General features: G+C 36.6%; 1 long non-coding RNA gene across 1 annotated transcript; it reads left to right on the forward strand.

Moving 5' to 3' along the window:
• The first annotated feature begins 795 nt into the window (after positions 1-795).
• Positions 796-4,874, forward strand: LOC124162082. The gene is made up of 2 exons (XR_006865478.1): positions 796-999; positions 3,177-4,874. It is a non-coding gene; the product is annotated as an uncharacterized LOC124162082 (long non-coding RNA).
• Positions 4,875-19,727: the final 14,853 nt, after the last annotated feature.

Below are 19,727 nucleotides of genomic sequence, written 5' to 3' on the forward strand. Positions count from 1 at the left end.
GGATGAGTGGCAACCGTAGTCGTCTTCCACTATTTGTGAGGTGAGTTAGAAGATGATGTAAATCAATGTATTGGGTAAGTATTCATATGAAGATCAAGTTCTTACTTATTTTCGGCTTAATTTGATGAAAGGCTGTGATTTACTTCAAAGATTAATACCTTTGCCAATCAGTTTTACGTTGTACGTAATGTAAACAGAAGAGTGCATAATAATTCCTGCTATTGTTGAGAGTTTTTCATGTATAGGTATAAGGTTATTTGTGTCAATGGTTTTTAAACTTTGATAGTGCCGTAATACTGATATAAGTAACCCGTGCTACATTCAATTGATTAATTTAAACTATAAACTAGAATACGCAACTTATTTACATGATGGAATGTGGTAAGTTGTTATTATTTTGTCACGTGAAAGTTATACTTGTAAATGTCCTTGAAAGTTATACCTGTAACATATAAGTACTTTCACGTTTGAAATATCATGAGGAACTTTACGTGTGATACAATCAATGATACTAGTTTTTATTAAAGACTTACTGAAATCATGTAATATTCATGTCCTTTTTGGAACTATGTTGTTGGTAACGAATGTTTGTAGGCAATTGAACTCGAATCCATGTCGGATTTTACACCTTGTAATTTCATGCGATTTAGAAGCCGCAAAACCTTCCTTGATTAATATTATAGTCAACATACATTACATAATGCATGCACGTAATTATTTAGCCATTTAATCATTATTAAAACATATTCCTGCGAGTTATCTTCGTTTTCCTTGCCACAGGTGCACTTATACGAATCAAAATTTGAATCCACTCGGAAGGAAGGCTGGAAAATATTAAAAGCCCAATGATGTTCCGACGATTTTCGACGTCGCAAATTGTCCTAAGTCTATTACGCCAAAGAGGAGGCGTCTAATATTCGATTGCCGGCTGATAAGGACATGCTACTGGTGTCGCCTGAAGTCTTTTCCTTTGCTGAAGTTGAAGAGCCATCGTGTGTGGTATGTACGTATTAAGGTTGTACTGTTGTTCAAACCATTCTTGGCATTTGCTGAGAGAGTGTGTTTATGTTGTTATCAGTGTCAGTGCATTTTGATGAAAGGTATTACTATTGGTGATAACGAAGTATTGTGTCACCGTTCTATTGGGTTACTGTCTTTCAGTCATCTGGTTGTTGGACTTTGTTTTCTTTTGTTCATCTTGAGTAGCATTTTCAATTCCATCATCCTTTGCTTTCACCAACATACCTTCGCTCAACCGGTAGCACTTTTTTAACACAAGTTTTCTGCCCACTTATCTCTTCTTATGATGACTAAATTTTGAAATTATTCAATAGTAGCACTAACGGTTGTCCTGTTTAGATTATTAACCAGCCTGAGAAACAATTACCTATTAGATCTAGGCTGTACCAATATGATTGTACAAGTAATATCGATCCCTTTATAAATGGGTTTATTGGAAATGTTTCTTACAAACAACTGGTGGATTGATAAAGTGATGCCAGGGCATTTATTAGGGAATTGCATCAACAAAGCATTCATGTATCCTTATCGTCCATTCAATAGTTTAGGTTCTCAATGTCAGGCACTGCCTGAAGTATAATTATTAAAATAAAGTGGTAATTAAACATACTCTTTAATTATTGGTTCACATATGTGCTAATTGTAAGTAAAAAGTGGCAAGCATGCACAAGCAAGTGATATCTCTACTTTCCCTTCATAGCTTCATTGTATTCTTGGGGTCTGTGAACTAATTTACAAATCAAAAACATTGCTGATATTGACAATTCAATGATGTTGAAACTACCTTCATTTTGTGATACCATATTTGAACTAACTGCGGCTAAAAGTACAAAAGAAAGAAGACTTTTTAATAATTAATTAAGAGGTACCTAATTGCTATTTTCATGGTTAAAAGTCCTATTTGTTTACTTCTTTATAAGAGAGTACTTAAATGTTATATTAAAATGTGAATTGATACAATTTTTTTGCTTGCAACCAAAATCATTGACCATTGGTTTCTCGATAGTTTTCCTTGGAAAAAAATCATCTGTGTGTTTTGCATAGTCGATGGCTGGATGAATCCAAGGTTTCGTTTCTTGGAGAGGTTTAGTGTTTTTTGAAGACTACATGCAGTCTTAGGAGCTGGAGATATTGAGCATGTCTTTATTTGTGTGTTTATTCATGTCATAAGCACCTATTACCCTGGGTCATGGTCTTCTAAAATCTGTTGTACATAGTTTGTCTGTTTCTATTATGCCTCATTTTAGTGTATTTAGGTGGTGTAAGTCTTTCTTTCTTATATTCCATATATGTCACATGCACTTGGTATTTTGCTGGGATATGACCACGTATGTATATTTTTAAATGAAGTATTTGTAAACATTCTCATTCATCCATTATATTTTGAGAAATCAGCACAGTTGTTGAAAAATAAGCACGCAGTCTTTGCTAATGCTTATCATCTATCAAATAAGGTAGCTTCTCAAATTGACAAGTTTGTTCGAATGTAAGATTGAACTATCCATGCAAGTTCTTTTCTTTCACATTGCCTTGTTTATATTCTGACAATTTTTCAGTTATACCATTTTTCATTACTTCCATAGCATCCACATAGGTACTTTACATTGAAAAAGTGTATTCAAAATCCTTCTGGGGTAATTAAATTGAGTCACTGGTTACTCTTATGTTAAGCTGTTTTGGTGGCCCATGACTGTGTCGGATTTGAGAACTACCATCGTGTTTGCTAAATTCATTCTGACACTTTGATATTCAGTATCCTTTCTTGATTAATATACTTTGGATTCAATTATAATTATGCTTCTACTGCATTAAACTTGAGTGTCTTATTCAATAATGTGCTTAAATGTTTCTTCATATCTGGGCTCATCATCTGGGTGCATCAGTTAGAGTAACAGGGTGGGCAATATCTTGAATTCAGGTCCTCCTAAATTGAGTGCCTAAGAATATTTTGGTACTAAATTCCACCCTTAATATTGTATGGATGAGTTTTATTTATTTTCTAAGTGGATAGTCCTTTTACCAAGGTATTCTGCAGTACATATATTTTGCATTAAATTGTAGTGCATGTTATGTGAATGCCAGTGGTGATTGTTTTATTCTCATATTTTACTCAAGTTCACTCAGTTAATGTCACCAAGATTATTCCTTTGTTCCAGATTCATTGCTGCCTGTTGCATCAGGTTTTTCTGAATTGATGGCCGTATAATGGAACAACTGCTACAACGATAAGATACAATTATTGCATTTCAAGTCCAAATAACCTAAGCAGGAGAAGCATGTGCAGCATTATATTCCCAGCAATCATCTTCTGCATTGGCTTTGTGGTGTCACCTTGTATTTTGCCTAATGAGAGAATATATCAGGAGTAGCAAAATGTATTTTTTTCTTAAATTTTCTAGCTTGTTGTCTGTTTTTCTATATTCATTTTCAAAGGCCAGACTGAATGATATTGAACTTATATATGTTAAAACTGATTCCATGGGTTGTCATCCGGACTATTATTTATAGCAAGTGTTTGATGTTGCTCCACATAGCTAGTTATAACAGAGTCACATCTGTTAGTGTTTACCTGTCCTTGATGTATTTTATTCAAAAGTGATTTTTTAAATGATTACCTCTTAACTACGTATTTCGTTGCTTTAATCTGGTAATTCACATATGTGGGTATATTTTTGTGCTCTTTACATCAAATTTGATGGTGAGTTGCTTAATGGAATTCTCAATCTATTCAATAGCATGGAAGCTCCTTTATTCTAATGCTCTAGAGCAGCTGGCATATATTTGGCCTGGTTAACTAGTTTTTCCCTCTTTGCTTGTTGTGTGTTGATACAATGACTCTAATGAGTTCTTAATGCATATATCCCTCTTTGGCATATACACATTTCATCATTACCAATATGTGCAACTTTTATGCCATGAGTGCTTGGTTATCTACCAGTTGAGTAGTGGTTAATGTGGATTGTTGACGGCTTTACACATTCTAGTGAAACATGATTGCCTTAAGTTGTCTGATAGAGGTATACAAGCAACTGTTAAATCAGATATTTCATTATTTTGGCATAAAAAGAGTAAAATTTTACTGTAATTACGACCTAGTGTCAGAGCTTTCTTGTTTAAATATCCTTAGAAGTCCTTAATTTGCGGGAATGATTTCCAAGAACACTCCTTACCTAAGATTTTAATGAATGTTCAAGTCTGAGAAAGATTCTTACATCACTTTTAAAAGGTGCATGGTATGTTCTTTTAAAATATTATTTACCTTCTGTTTAATATCTTGTCAAAAGTATGAGCCATTTTTATCATTTATTACCATACAATACTGCTACCAGTCCACTTGTTTAGAGAGAACACATCAAAGGACTTGTGAATAAACTTAGGTGATTCATGCATGCTAAATTTTTGTAACTATTATTCAGATGTATGGCAATCATTCTATAATTATGTTAATTTCCCAAGTATATGATGAGGTAGTAAAAAATAACAACTAAGCTATTTATGTCATTCACATTTATCTCCAATTTAAGGATATTGATACCTAAGTGTGTGGAAATTGTAAGTTTATTCCATGGCATATTTCAGTTAGGCTAACAGAGATGTCATGTAGTAAATCTTTCACGGAATTGCATTGAGACAAAAGTGGACTGAATGAAGAGCCTGCTGTTGACAAAAGTCATATCAATATCTAGCTGACTTGAAGCTAACTAAGAAGGAAGATTTATTTTCATATCTTATCATACACTTTTGAGTGTTTTGTTGCAAAATACATGGGCATGCCATTACAGGAGTTGTGCCCTGGTCATAAAAAACTTAAGTGATCTTTTTTGGATTAATAATAAAATAGTTCATGTCATTTATAGATTGACTTTTATTCCTGCATTAGTGCCCTGGTATATGTTATAATTTTGGCCTTAATATGTGCACTTTGGTTCTCCTTTATTTATCTTATGTTTCACCTTAAGCAGAGATGGGAATTGCTTATACATAATTACAAATATATTACCCGGGATTGGGGTATTGTGGGAGGAATGATCTATTTTTCAGTCATAGATAATTTTTTGCCAAATGCATCTGCTTGGAATTTAAAAGTTAGTACCCTTGTGTCAACTCAGATTATAGAAGTTAATATCTTTTGTCTAGTTAAGTATTACCTTCTTTTGTTATAAATCACAACTCACTAGTTCACAGGGTTATGATGTGTTATTAGGTGTTCATTTATTGTATCCCACAAGTTTTTATGTTGATTTAATTGCAAGAGTACCTCTTTCTGTACCTACTAGGCTTTTTGAGAATGGTCTGACATGATTCCTGTTAGATTATTTTCTGTTTTTACTTCTCAAGGTATTGTACGAATGTTTTAGAATTGTTTTCTTTTGTTATTGTTTCTCTATTCCAAGTACATATTTCCCAGGAAATTACCCGAGTGGTTCACCTAGGCTTGTATTTATTAAATTTTATTTCCATTAGAAATGCACTAAACAATGGAAGGGCTTGCATTGGTATGTTAATAAGCAAGGCGTCTAAACCGTGATTCAGGTTTGTTTTTTCTAGGTTGCTGCAAGCTTGATTCTGGCTTGCATTTCTATATGGGTACAAGGGTGGACTGGCCAGGTTGGCAATCTCTGAGGCACCCAAGGTTAGGGGGGCCCTGCTGCATCTTGAAGGGATATTAAAGGTGTAATTAAAAAAGATATTCATTACTTAGATTACTTGAACCAATGTTTTTTGTAATTATAAAATTTTTCGTATTCATTTGTTGCTTTCTTAACTGCATACTCATTGTAAAAAAATGAAGTGATTTAGGTGTCCCGAAGACAAAAAAGAAACTGCAAGTGCTTATTTGGAAGGGTTATTCGAAAAGATTGTATTTAGTTTCTTTTTTTAGATTTCATTGCCGTTTATGGGGCAAATTCACGAAAGAGATATCAGCTCCCTAATATATTAATAATTTTCTCACTTTTCATAGTATTTTTTCATGCTAAACTTCTTTTTTATTAACTTTATCTACTATTTAAGAGTGAGAATAGTGTCAAAGTCCATTTTCGGGCATGCAGTTTCCTAAAATTTTCCAAGAAGGACCTCCGAATTCCCCCATCAGGACCCAAATCACCCCAGACCGCTAAATACTACCATCATTGGAACAGATATACCCTCTGTCTGTTTCTATCATTCACGTTTGGTATTGAGCACATCTATTCATGTGAGTACCCAGTAGGGATGCAGCTAGGAATTAAGGCTGGGGGGGGTGGTGGAACTAATACATGGTGCAACTAATAGATGCAACTTTAGCTTTAACTTTAGATTAGGTGCAACTAATACATGTGTGTGTGGGGGTATAGAATACCCTCCAGGATTAGTGATAGGTGCGAGATTAGTAAATTGGCGAATTTTAAGATAAATGGTGAGTTTTACTGCTTTCTGAGGGATATTTTATTAGTCCTTACACTATTCTCTTGGGAATATTAATCCAATTAAGTAAAATGGATAAAACTTAAAAATTTCTCTTGAGCTCTGGGGGGGGGGGGGGGAGAATTTATCCCCCAAAACCCCCCTTGCTGCTCCACTGGTACCCAGGATCAAAAAAAGGAGGGCATGTCGTGGTCTTTCAATTAGTAACATTTTTGCAAATAAAGAAGAAACCAAAATTGTAAGTAAATTATGACAGCGTTTCATTGGCCTATACAATGAAGAGAATGATTTTTAAATTTGTTCCATGCCTTATGCGAGTATAATTTTAAAAATAATTTCTTTAAAATTTTCGTTACGAGCTTAATTTATTTTCGCTTCTAAGGGGGGGGGGGCGTAGCCAGGAATTTCGTTCGGGTTAATGATCGAAAAAACTTTATTTGTCAAAGAAATCTCTTGTAAACTCGTCATTTCTCAATATTTTGTTTTTTATATTAATCAAAGTAACTGTGTTTTCATATTGTCGGGGGGGGGGGGGCAGGGGGGTCCGATCCCACCGCGCTACGCCGCTGAAGGGCTGTTTCCAGCTGGTTACGCCCATTCATGTACCCGCTGTCCTACTATCTGATTTCAGTCATTAAACTCGCGGCGGAATTGCTTGTGTCAGTACATATTTTGCAAAGAGCCTTTTTATTGAGGGTAAGAGTTTCCGTTAATAGTACTTTCAGTGATTATTTAGCGCAATTGGGTGTCAACCCATTAAAATAAGGGTTCAATCAGGTCGTAATACGCTTAGCCTTTGCCGTGGTTTTATTTTTATTATCGTCGTTTCCATTGTTGTCATGCCTAGAAAATTTGTATTTATGTTACTGAAGGTTTCGAGAATCAATATCAACTATCCGAAAATTACCAACATTCTTCGCTTACCAAAAAAACGAAGAAATTTTACCACATCTCCTTATGGGAAAACGGGGTGTTTGTACTAACAATGGCGGACGTCGTGAATCCCATAGTGGAAGCCTATGCGACGACTCGACATGATGAGAGAGTAGTGTTGAGAGAGCAATCTAGAGGACTCTGGAGCCAAACAGCCAGACGGCGCGGCGTGACTCGATTCAAACACCATCGACGAACGAACTAACTGGATAGATCGGGGCGCACTCATTAGGCATGGGTGGTACTTGAAAAAGTACCGGTATTTTTGTGATGAGTATTAAAAAGCAATAATAGTACTGTACAGGTAGTACCGGCGAAAAAATACCGGTATACCGGTGCTTTCATAATTGATAAAATATGTTAATAAGTTGAAATTTAACGCTTGTCTTACCCTAATTGTCCGGTATTACGGCAAATTGGCGTAACATACAGAAGGAATGCACTGAAAAAAATCATTAACTGGATTTTTTAACGAAAATATATCTGAAAAATACATGGGAGGCTAGATTCTATAAGTGAGAAGAGTGATAGCGATAAAGTTTTTAAAGGCAATGATTTCGGTGCATATAATTAAATTTTGGTGTTTTCCTGGCGTATATGAAGTGTGAAGTTCTCTCAGGAACTTTATCAGATGAATTATTTCCTAAAGCCACACGTTTTTTTTTCGCACTCGAGAGTCTAGACCAACATTAGAACGTCATCTGCCGAGAACTTATAATGAAAAGTCTTCATATTCACAGAGCTTACGTTGTCAGTCTGAGATTACCAAGAAAAAGCTCCTCCAATATTAAGACATTTAATTTTATGATTTTACACAGCAAGAATCGGTGCTAGTTATGCCTAAAATACTGCGGTCGAATAAAATTTGACGTTTAGGTCGCTGTTCCATTCATTTCAGAGAAAGAAATACATACGTGGAGTTCGATAAATTTGACTTTTCTTGCCTTATTTGAGTAAATAAATATCTTCTATATCAATAATGATAACACTCGTATCGAACTCACAGTTTTGTAAAAGTACCGTATAATGATGAGAAAACAAGAAAGGAGGACAAATATAAATAATTAAGAAGGAAAATTAATTTGTTCTTTTGGTGGTGCAATTGATTGGTTGTATGTAAAAAAACGAGAAACGGATGAGCATTGTTATTGCATTAAAAAAAGTTGATGACTATTGTAAACAAGCTTAAACTTGATAGAAATGCCTATATCATGATAGCATCGCTGTTTTTCAGTCTCTTCCTACGTTGATCAACTGTATTAGTGCTTATACCATCAGTTTAAATTAAAATAAACAGATGGTACTATTTTTAGTGTGCTTAGATACAAGTTATGCACTTATTGCATAAGTCTGCATCTACATTTTCTTGTCTCTTGTTATGACTCTTTGAGAAATATCCTTGGCGTTAATTAAATAAACACTTCTTGCTGAAAGCCATTTGTAAATTGATGTTTATTTCTTGGAAATGGCCTACTTCGCTTGATATATTATCAAGAACCCTACATGTAGGGTTCTTGTATATCATCAACTTGTTTAAGTAGCTGGGTAGGTAGTTGATTGATAACACATAAGATGGCAGCGCCGTCGAAATACCGGTATTTATAGTACCGGTACTCCGGTAGTACCGCTAAAAAAATACTGGGCGGTAATACCGAAGTAGAAAAAAAATAGTACTCGGTACTACCGAATACCGGTATTTTTTGCCCATGCCTAGCACTCATCCCATAAGTACCAGTTAAAATATAGTTTTGCCCGAATAGATTTGGGGGTAGTTTTCATTTCTTCCTCTTTCAATGGTTTTTGGGTCATTACATCCGAATCGGAGATGTGAAACGTTAGGGATAAAATATGTGGGAAATTTTGAGGACATTAATATCAAACAGAGAAATAATTCCTAATATTTAATGGAGGAAATGTCATCTCTAGAATTGTAAATCTTCTTATCGATACCCAGGCCAGTAGCAATAGGTTAAGAGGCGTTGAATCCCATTTTGTAGGAACTCATGCGGTGTAACTTCAAGGAGACTTGGTGAAAAGCATAAAAATTCTCGATCCCCTAACCATGGGCGTACCCAGCGAGGGGCAGAAGGGAGCAGCTCCCACCTTAGAAGCAAAAATCGCAAATATCGTTAAGGAAAATAACATTTTTTCGAGCAAATAATTTTAAAAACTAATAACGAGCTGTTACAGTTTCCTTAAAATGTTGATTTCATTCATCTTTTCCATGCTTTAGTCTTACCTACAACTTGAACAACCATGGCTTGGCCCCCCTCTAGTTTTGATCCTGGGTACGCCCTTGCCTCCAACGTTAACTTCTTCAGGTGTATGATAGTGGTGGTAGAGATAAGAAGGGACGGTCTGGTCAGGTCGGCTGTTCGGCAATCTCCGAGGGCCCCGAGCTAAGGAGGCCCCCCACAACGCTGGTGTCTATCATGATATATCATGCGTATATGAAAGGTGCAATAAATATATACTCAGGTTACTTGATACAAAGTTTTTTGCAGTTATATAATTTTACATTTTCATTAGCTGTTTTACAATGTATGCGTACTCAGTGAAAGAAGATTATATAAAATAATAAATAAAATATAAGTTAGATACATTATATAATAAGATAAGAGAGAAGCTGATGCATTTTTGTAAGGGTTATTCGAAAAGGTTATTTTTGAGGATTTCCGCGTGGTTTCAAGAAATAAATTCACTAAATTATAGATAAGAGAACCGTAATGAATAATTAAATTGTATAAGCAGTGAATTTCTCACTTTTCACGGTATTTTTTCTTACGAAATTGCTATTATACTTGCTAATGCCTTTATAACTGGTTTTTAAGAACCAGAATAGCGTCAATATCGATTTCCTCGCGTGTAATTTCTTAATATTTTCCGGAGGACCACCGAATCCCTCGGCAAGGGGTGCCCCATCATGAGCTCCTGCCGAGGGCCCCCAATGACTCCAGACCGCCCCTGGAGATAAGCGTTATAATGGCGAATTATAAGATTGCGATTTTTCTTGTCCCTTAAAAACCCGTTACGAGCAAACCTAAAAGTTATATTCAAAGATATTTACCTTAATATCATTATTCCAACGTAATGAGGAGTGTGTTCTACGTGAGTATGACAGTGAAGGAATATTTAGAAACTAAAATTAGCATGGCATAATATGTAAAGGGGTGGATATGCAGGTGCAGTATTTGGGTGGCAGATACACACATTCAGATTACAGATTTCACGCCATTTGATCCATTTGGTTAATTCATCTCTTTTATACCTGTAAATCGGTCTATACATTACATTACATACGCCTTACACATTAGGGCGAGTCGAAAAATGACTTTTTTCAGAATCAATTTTCCCTATGCGGGAAAGTTCCCAGCTAATATTGGGGTATCAGAAGCGATTTAAAAAAATCGGATATTGTGAAGCACTGCCGCCCGAGCCTTGCCTAGGCTGAATTTCGAGATAAGCACCTATGGAGAATGAATCACTACAACTAAGCTCCTATTACCAATAAGAAACGATGAATACAACATTCTAGATTATTTTGACGAAGTCTAAAGTTTATCTAAAGAATTTCGTTGTTTTACAATGGGTGAGAACGATCAAGAAATATCAACTTTCCCGCAAATGGGTAAATTGATTCCCTTGAATTGAAAGTCTTTTTCGGCCCACCCTATCATCCAACTAATTACGAGGGACATTTTCTTTTCAACCTCCGATGGGTCATTCTCTGAAAACGAAGTGATTGATTAAAAATTTTTTCATTGCTAAATGTTGAGCACAATAGGGTGGTTTCCGATTATTTTTTTATTGCCTAAATCGAAAGATTATTACTCCTGGAGTACGTATTTCACGCTTTTAGATTTTTAAATGACAATACCTATTTTTCGAGATTAAATGAAAAGTGAAAATTTTCAAGCGCGCGAAAACGCGACGCGTAAGTATGAATGCCGGGAAATCTCTCCGTACGTCGTATTTCTGGTTCCCCCTCCCGCCCGGTGAGGTGACCTTGAGGCGAGGCTTAGCGCTGATACGCCGCAGGCTGCTAGCGGGTAGCTGAGTACCCTGCTGGCTGGTAGCGCTTGGCTTAAATAAGGATTATTAATACCTTATCAAACGAGGAAAACTTTCCGACCTTAGCCAGTTTTAATAAATGATTATTAAGACATGTATCCCTGAGCTCTACGCCTCATGCATGCATTGGTAACCTCAGACGATGTATAACTCCTATCTTCTCCTATAGAAACTAGGTCCCTGTGACGTCACGTGGAGTGGCATCGCATGGGCGCCAATCTGGCCCTTTTCAAATGAGGATAAAAATGGACCATTGTCATTCGTCTAAACCGGCATTTCTAAAACGAAATAATGTGTATATTTTGAATACACTAATGGTGGGTAACTAATCGCAATTATTGCCTTTTGTTTTCTTTGATGAAGGAAACCACCCTATTGTGGTGTCCTTTCGACATAATCGCCTTGGCGATTGAGGAATTGGTCGTGCCTGTGGACATGCTTTACTATACTTTCTTCATGGAATGTTCCGCTAATGACTTCCATGAATTACCTATGCCTTTGTGCTGAAGCTCATCGCCCGTTTGAAAACGCTTGCCATCTAGCCACATCTTCATTTCAGCGTAAAGGTGGAAGTCCCTCGGCACTAGGTCGGCATTGCAAAGCGGGTGATCGAAAATGTCCCATTTAAATTACTCAAGGAGCAGTTGGGCTGCAACAGCGCTGAGATGACGGGCGTTGTCATGGATCAGAATACTTCCAGAAGTCAGCATGTCTCTTCTTTTGTTTTGAATGGGAATGGACGTAATGTTTCACACTGTTTCATGCTCTAGCCACATTGTATTAAAGAAAAATTCTCTTTTATCGGCATAAAGGTCAATACGTCAATGCTGAAGCCATTCGGCGAGTTTTCTGGCAGTCTCTCCGCAGTGCACACTTGGCGGGAGAATCAATTGAGGCAGTGTAGTTAATGAGATTGCTGTTAACCTTAAACTAACAACTTACGGTCAGAAATGACTTGAGCGTGTGGTGCGAAGGACGCGCAATTGCACTACCTGCGTAGTCAGTGACGGCCCTAGCAGGTGCGGGGCTAGGGGCGAACCTTCAGTGCGGGGCCCTTCACTTAAAATATTAAACTCTATACCCCATACTACAAACTCGAGCATTTTGAATCCCTACCACTCTCTAGCTAAGTATGTGTTCCCCTCCCAATTTCAGACTTCGTAATTACGCCGTTATGATACCATCACGCAGTTGAGTTCCAAATAGTATAATACAAATTAAACTTATAATTATATTTATTCATAAAATTATAACGTAAAATAAACATAAAAAGCGCCCTTTTTACTTTAAATTACTGCATTATTATTCCTTTTTCATAATATTATTTTTTGTCTAGCACGGACTTAACAATACAGTAATAGTTGAAATTGCGTTTTCAAACTATCGTATATTTTAATTTTTTTTCACGAACGCGGGGCCCCCCAAAGCGCGGGGCCCGGGGCGGGGTCGCCCCGCCCTAAGGCCGGCTCTGTGCGTAGTAGCCACCTGTCGCTTGTATGGTCTTTTTGCTGAGCTATCGGAGTTTGAAAAAAAAACCTCCCTCGTAATTTGAAGAACGCGGGCTACTCGGTCATCCCAGTTGTTTCGCATTCGTTGGCTCTGCCTGTCTCCACGCTCGTGCTAGAATAAGAGCAGAAACGACATCTTGCGGAGAAGACAGAAAACAGCAACAGACGTAAAACACGCGCCTTTCGTACGAGTCAGGTTAAACTTGGACCTTACTTACTTAATTAGTTGTTGAAGGAGCCCGATCCCGACAGAAGGCCCGATAGATATATTCTCAAGAAAATTTCATAGTTTACGAATTTAATTTTGATCCACCAACTAGCGGTCACAAAAAAAGGCTTTCTGTGCTATAATTTCTGTATATTGCATTAAAAAATTCGGATTTTTTTGCAAATGCTCCGACCGCGATAAAATCAAGATATACGAAAAATGTTGACTAATGATAGTGTATACATATATGCCATTTTGAAAAAAAACTCGCAATTTCCATCACACCTTGAGAATTGCAATAAAAATAAAACAGTGTTGCCTCGTAGTCTTCCGTGGCTTCAGTCTTCGTGGATCTCTTCATTTCCCGGGATTCCGCAGCATTTTGTTGTTGCAAATTGAACTAAATATTTTCATCTTACAACAAACAAAACGCGGCGAAAACCCGGGAAATGGAGAGGTCCACGAAAAGTAAAACAGGTTCGTCACCGAACTACTGTTTGAGTTATTAAGAAATGAATGTCGTACTCAAAGTAAATCACATCAGTTACTTGAAAATGGTTGCACGGTCGGGTGAAAAGTATAAACTTTTACATGAGGATTTAGTTATCTACATTTTTTATACTATAATTCCACTTTTTACCACGATTAATATCGTTATCAAGGCAAAATTTTAAAATCGCACTTTGAGAAACTATTTTATATCATAATACTGGACCGGGTATCGCAACACGAGATAGGATTCTAGTGCTAATATCGATGATTCCCGTTATTCCATCCAAAGGAGGTTTCAAACAGGATTAGTGTGTTAGTTTTAGCTACAGTTTTTTCTCCGAGCAAGATTAAAGAATTGATGCAGAATGTACAAAAACAAATTTCATTTCCTAAGCAATTTTTACTGAAACGGGGGAAAAAATTGGGCTGAAATATACGCTAATAAATTTCATTGTTTACTGAACGAGAACACTTAATTGGGATTTGAAATTTTCTTAAAGCTTTAAAAAAACTAATATGACCGAAAAATTATCCTTCCTCTTAACTCGCCTTCGCAATCAAAGATATTATTGTTTTTAGTTTGTCATATGCACTAAATATTTACAGGCCCTTTTCTTTCTTTTACCAGCTCACTTGCACTACATCCAGAAGAATACTCGCTGTAATCATCACTGACACGGATTTCAGCAATCTCTCCTTACAGTTCATTATCCACTCCATTTCCTCTGCATTCATTGTTTTACTTCTTCACTAGTTTTATCCTCCGTACCAACTTATTTAAGTATCGAATGCAATACATAAGTGACCGTAAATTTAAGTAAGTAATTAATCGCCGAGAAGTAAAATTGATCATCAATATCTAGAATCAGGTAGCTATAAGAAAATCAAACATCACGAAAAACAAGTTACATTTAATCTTCATTGAATTCACGCTCCCTGTTAACAGATGAAAGAATAAGATGTCCCTCAGTCCCGTATGGCAATTATGAGAGCGCAATGACTTTAAATCCATTGTTAATTTATACTTAGAGCGTAAAGTTCTCCGTGTTGGTGAGGATCGCTACAGAGGGACCGGTTCTAGAACACCACGGAAAAGCATGCGAGACATACAAGGGAAAACGAGATAATTTATTAACTATTGGCGACAAAATATGTGCTCGGGGGTTAAAGGTCTTGAAAACACGTACGGGGAAAATAATGCATCTTAATGATATATTACTTCTTAAAGCATTCTGGCGAATGAATCACTGTCATTAGGCCAATATAACGTCAGAACTGAGCTTTGAAGTCACAATTTTTAGAAAATAAGAATACATATTTAGTTTGAAAATGAATCATTTTCGGATGTCATCGATTGCTAAGCAGTAAGTAATCCGCAAAACATTACAACAAAATTAAAAATTACGAATATTTTCCATCTTTTTCTGTCTTCGAACAACAGGAAAGGATCGTTTTCGAGGAGATTTAAGTGATTACCAACCGTTGTCTTTTGTTACTAGACTTTAATCAGAACATTTCGACAACTTCTCTAATTGAACTGTGTTATTACACATAACGAACTCCTGATACCTGCATTACAGCATAAAAATATAAATTAGGCGATAAAAGTTTCAATAGGGTAGTTTCCTTCATCAAAGAAAACGAAAGGCATCGATTGCGATTCGTTACCCACCATTACCATATCATAATATACAAATTATTTGATTTTAGAGATCCCACTTTAGACGAATGGCAATAGTCAATTTTAATCGCATTTGAAAAAGGCCATATTGGCGGCCATGCGATGCCACTCCACGTGATGTCACAGGGACCTAGTTTCTACGCGAGAGGATAGGAGTTTTACATCGTCTGAGATTACCAATGCATGCATGAGGCACAGAGCTCAGGGAAACATCGCTTAATAATCACTTATTAAAATTGCCTAAGGTCGAAAAGTTTCCTTCGTTTGATAAGGTAGTAATAATCCATACTTAAGCCAAGCGCTACCTGCTAGCACGGTACTCTGCTACCTGGCAGCCTGCGTCGTATCAGCGCTCAAGCCTCGCCTCAAGGTCACCTCACAGGGCGGCAGCGGGAACCAAAAATACGTCACACGGACTTTTCCCATCATTCCTACTTAGCCGTTTTCGCGCGCTTGAAATTTTTCACTTTTCATTTAATCGCGAAAGATATATATCGTCATTTTAAAATCTAAAAGCGTGAAATGCGTACTTCAGGAGTAATAATCTTTCGATTTAGGCAATAAAAAATAATAGGAAACAACCCTATTTATGGCACAATAGTTAGCTTCGTTAGGGCTGAAGCTTTCCCAATCCCAAGAATCCCCACCTGGATACGTGCCTGATACCAGTTGTATTGTTCCCAAAATTCTTACTTCTACCTATTTGCAATATAAGTCAGCACAAAAAATCCAACATTAGAGTATAAAAATGTTAATATCGGCAATAGGAGTTCCACTTTATGGCATCAGAGTTAGCTTATGGTAATAAAATTTTATTGCCAATAGCATTGATCCCCAAATATGCTCTGATAAGCAATTACGCTTCCTTAAATGAGAAAATATCAGCATTTCAGACGGTCCTCTAAATACTTGGAGAAACGAATATTCAGTTGCACATATAATATAAAACGATTTCGATATGCCTCAGTAATTGGTATTCATTTGATATATAATGATATGGTATGAGCTCCCATCAAGCACTCATCGTTACTAGCACCCATTGAAAATACAAGTAAGTTATGCCAAAATACTAAATTAAAATGCTGATAAATACACATTAATAATAAAAGTGGAACTATAACTACTTATACTACTAGTAAAAAATTACCCGAAAAAAGATAAAATATACAATCATTTGAATAAAAAAAACGAGGATAAAAACATGCCCTCTCATTAATGTCCTAAAAAGAACAACGATGTCTAAAAAACTTATATTACGCCTTATAGTCCGAGGAAAGAATTTCAAATATCTCCATCCTGCAGATTACCTCATACGCTCTTCATGATATTGCTGCTACTATAGCTTTGCGCGCAACGGTCGCACCCATATGAAATACTGCATATTATTAAAAAATATCCTAGTTCTTATTTGCGCAACACTTCAGCGTATTATTCACAAAAGTTCGATTAAAAATTCTTAAGTAGTTGCGTGAGATAAAGTTACGTAACTACCCGTGCCAGGTGATATTGACCCAGAATTTCAACCTTCAAAGCAATAATGGTCAAATGATTGTAAATAAATCTGGGTTTTAGAAATAAGAAACTAGGCTATTTAAAGAATTTTATACGGATTTTCTATAAGATTCAGCGGTGTCATATATCGCTGACACAGAAATCCAAATTGTAGAGTCGTCAAAGCAGCACCCGAAAAGAAATAGTTACAGATAAACACTGTGTGAATCTAAAATATTTTGGAAAAATATCAGCTGCTTGGGTATCTTGAGGCGATTGCCCAAAATATTACTTCGTAATTTCTTCGATTTTTGAATACATTATTTGATTAATTGAAAATTAATACAAGAGAGTTCTTGAATATTCGAAAAAGAACCTTTAGCGAAAATGGTCGCTAGGGAAATGTCCGGTAACGCTTACTGTTACAGATTATTTGCACGTACTCCCTTCGCATATTAAGTTTTTAATGCACAATTCGTAGTCACGATTGTATGAGCGGCATTTTTCAAGACGCAAAAACTCGCGTCGGGTAAAAAGGCTAAAATACTATGTATATGCATTATGCATGTATCCAGACAAAAACGGCATGGAAAGGAAGAGAAAAGTACGTTATAAGATTACATGGGACGCATATTGCTAAAATATTTAACTTATTGTAAGTTTAATTCATTAAAACATCCTTTCTAGTCGCACAGACCAGACTTAAGGGATAATTATTAATGAAGGCCTATGTTCTACATTAAAAGATACTGCTAATTTAATCGACAGAAGCCCTATCTCTCTTCGTGAGGATAATTCCGCGAAACTATTGTCACCCGAAGCCAACGGACTTCTAATTATGTTGAAGGTAGTCAGCCCGGATTTACCCGAGTGATATCAATATATGTCATTAGTAAAGGTAGATGATGAGAACTTTTCATTGAGTATGTGAAATGAAAACCTTTTTGTGGAAAATTGCCAAACCTGAGATACATAACCGTTTCATGTAAGAGTTGTCTATAGCCATAATGTAGCACATGCGATAAATGTTAAAATATTTCCTTAAAAATTAAAAAAATAGCTGAAAAAGATATTAAGATGTAGTAACTGAGCTTTTCTAAAGTAGTCGAAGCAAAATGTCCCCCTCACGTAGGGTTCTTTCTTCAGTCACAGGATTAAGAAATATATTCGCCCGTAAGCATCCAATCCAATATCGCAATCTTTTTCCTAATTATCCTCACAAAACAGTTTTCTTCCCTCACTTTCGATGCTGACCACGTCAAAAAACGTTTTCTTCTTCGTCCATTTATCCTGCTCAATCTCCAGCGTGCCCACATATTGACACGTATGGGGGTGGGTTGGAACCGCTCGAGATCTTTCCAAGGTGTTCAGACGCAATCTAAGAGGAATTAACTGCAACGATCTCGCTTCTTCCATTTACGTCTTCATGGGATCGCTACTACCGTAGTTTTGTGCGCTGCGGTCGTACCCATATGAAAGATTGCGCGTCATTAAAAACTATCCTGGTTCTTATTATCGCAATATCTCAGTCTATGAATCTCAAAAAGACGAAGATTTCTTCACCGCTTTAAGAAGGTACGTTCGCGACTGGCGATCCAAAACAAATATTTTACGTGCATGTTATGAAATAGTTGCCAACTTGGATATTTCAAGATGAATGCCAAATTCTGGGTTCTTCAGCCTTGTTCGTTGTTTTTGATAGAGAACAGTTTGAACAGCTATCTTGCTTTCGTCTTCAGGTTGAAGGTTCTTACACCCGAAGGCGAAAGCAGGATAACTTTTGAAACTGTTGTCAATCAAAAACGACAAACGCGGCTGAAGAACCCGGAATTTGGCATTCATCTTGAACATCAGCGCGGAAACCTGCGCACGAAATGGGTACTTCAATCCATAAATTTTTTGTTATTGCTTTCACATTGGCAATTGGAGCCTACTGCAGCGTCATTTTCACTTCATCAACGTGATTTGTCAAAGCACAATAAATAACTTTGGCCGCAGCCACCACCAAGGGGCTAAATTGACAATGAAAAAATCATTTGGCTTAGTCGGGATTCGAAGCCGGATCTCTCGATTGCGAGGTATGTTACCAATTACATCTCCGTCTCCTGTGTCACAGTGTGGACTTCAAATGTCATCATCCAGCTCTTTAAACCTAGTCTGAAATTACCTTGCCTGAAGATGGCAGTGCTGGTAGCATACCTGACCGGGAGGTCTGGATTGGCATTCAAGCTAAGCCAAAAGATTTTTTCATAGCAATTTTCATTCACTCATCGTTTTACATATCGACCGCTCCTAGCCGCTGCGCTGAGTAGTATCCCAAAAATCATTCCATTCAGGCGTATCTTGAAAACCTAGTCCTCAAAATCGTGTGTAAAACCTGAGGTGTATAATTGTACCTTAAATTGTGTCCATAATACGGCACATCAGAATACCAGTTCACAATGATGTACGGCCAATGGTCCAATTTTCGTTTTGTGACATCGTATGTGTTATATTAATTTTTTTTAATTATAAATATTTAATGAAAATTTTTGCGTGTTTTATCTCAACATTTTAACAATTTACTGAAGAAAAATATCGCAAATGATTTTATGGACGAAATTTCAGATACGCTAGTACGGCTCATATTTTACACATACGATTTTCTATACTAGAAATTCAAGATACACCTGCACGGAATGATATTTTGCGATACTTCTTTGCGGCTGGGAGCGGTCGATATAAAATTATTACGACGGTTTCAGTTTTTTTTGTTTCATGTAGTCATACCTTTACGGATTGATAACAAAGGTTTGTGAATTGTTCTTGGGTTAGGCGTAGGGTAAGGCTTTAGGAAGCAGATGTTTCGACAAATGACTCCATCAGATTCATTAGGGCTATTAAACACCGAGAGTATCACAGAAACTTTCCCAACTCG

This window comes from Ischnura elegans, chromosome 7, assembly GCF_921293095.1.
Source record: "Ischnura elegans chromosome 7, ioIscEleg1.1, whole genome shotgun sequence".
In the NCBI taxonomy this organism is placed as follows: domain Eukaryota; kingdom Metazoa; phylum Arthropoda; class Insecta; order Odonata; family Coenagrionidae; genus Ischnura; species Ischnura elegans.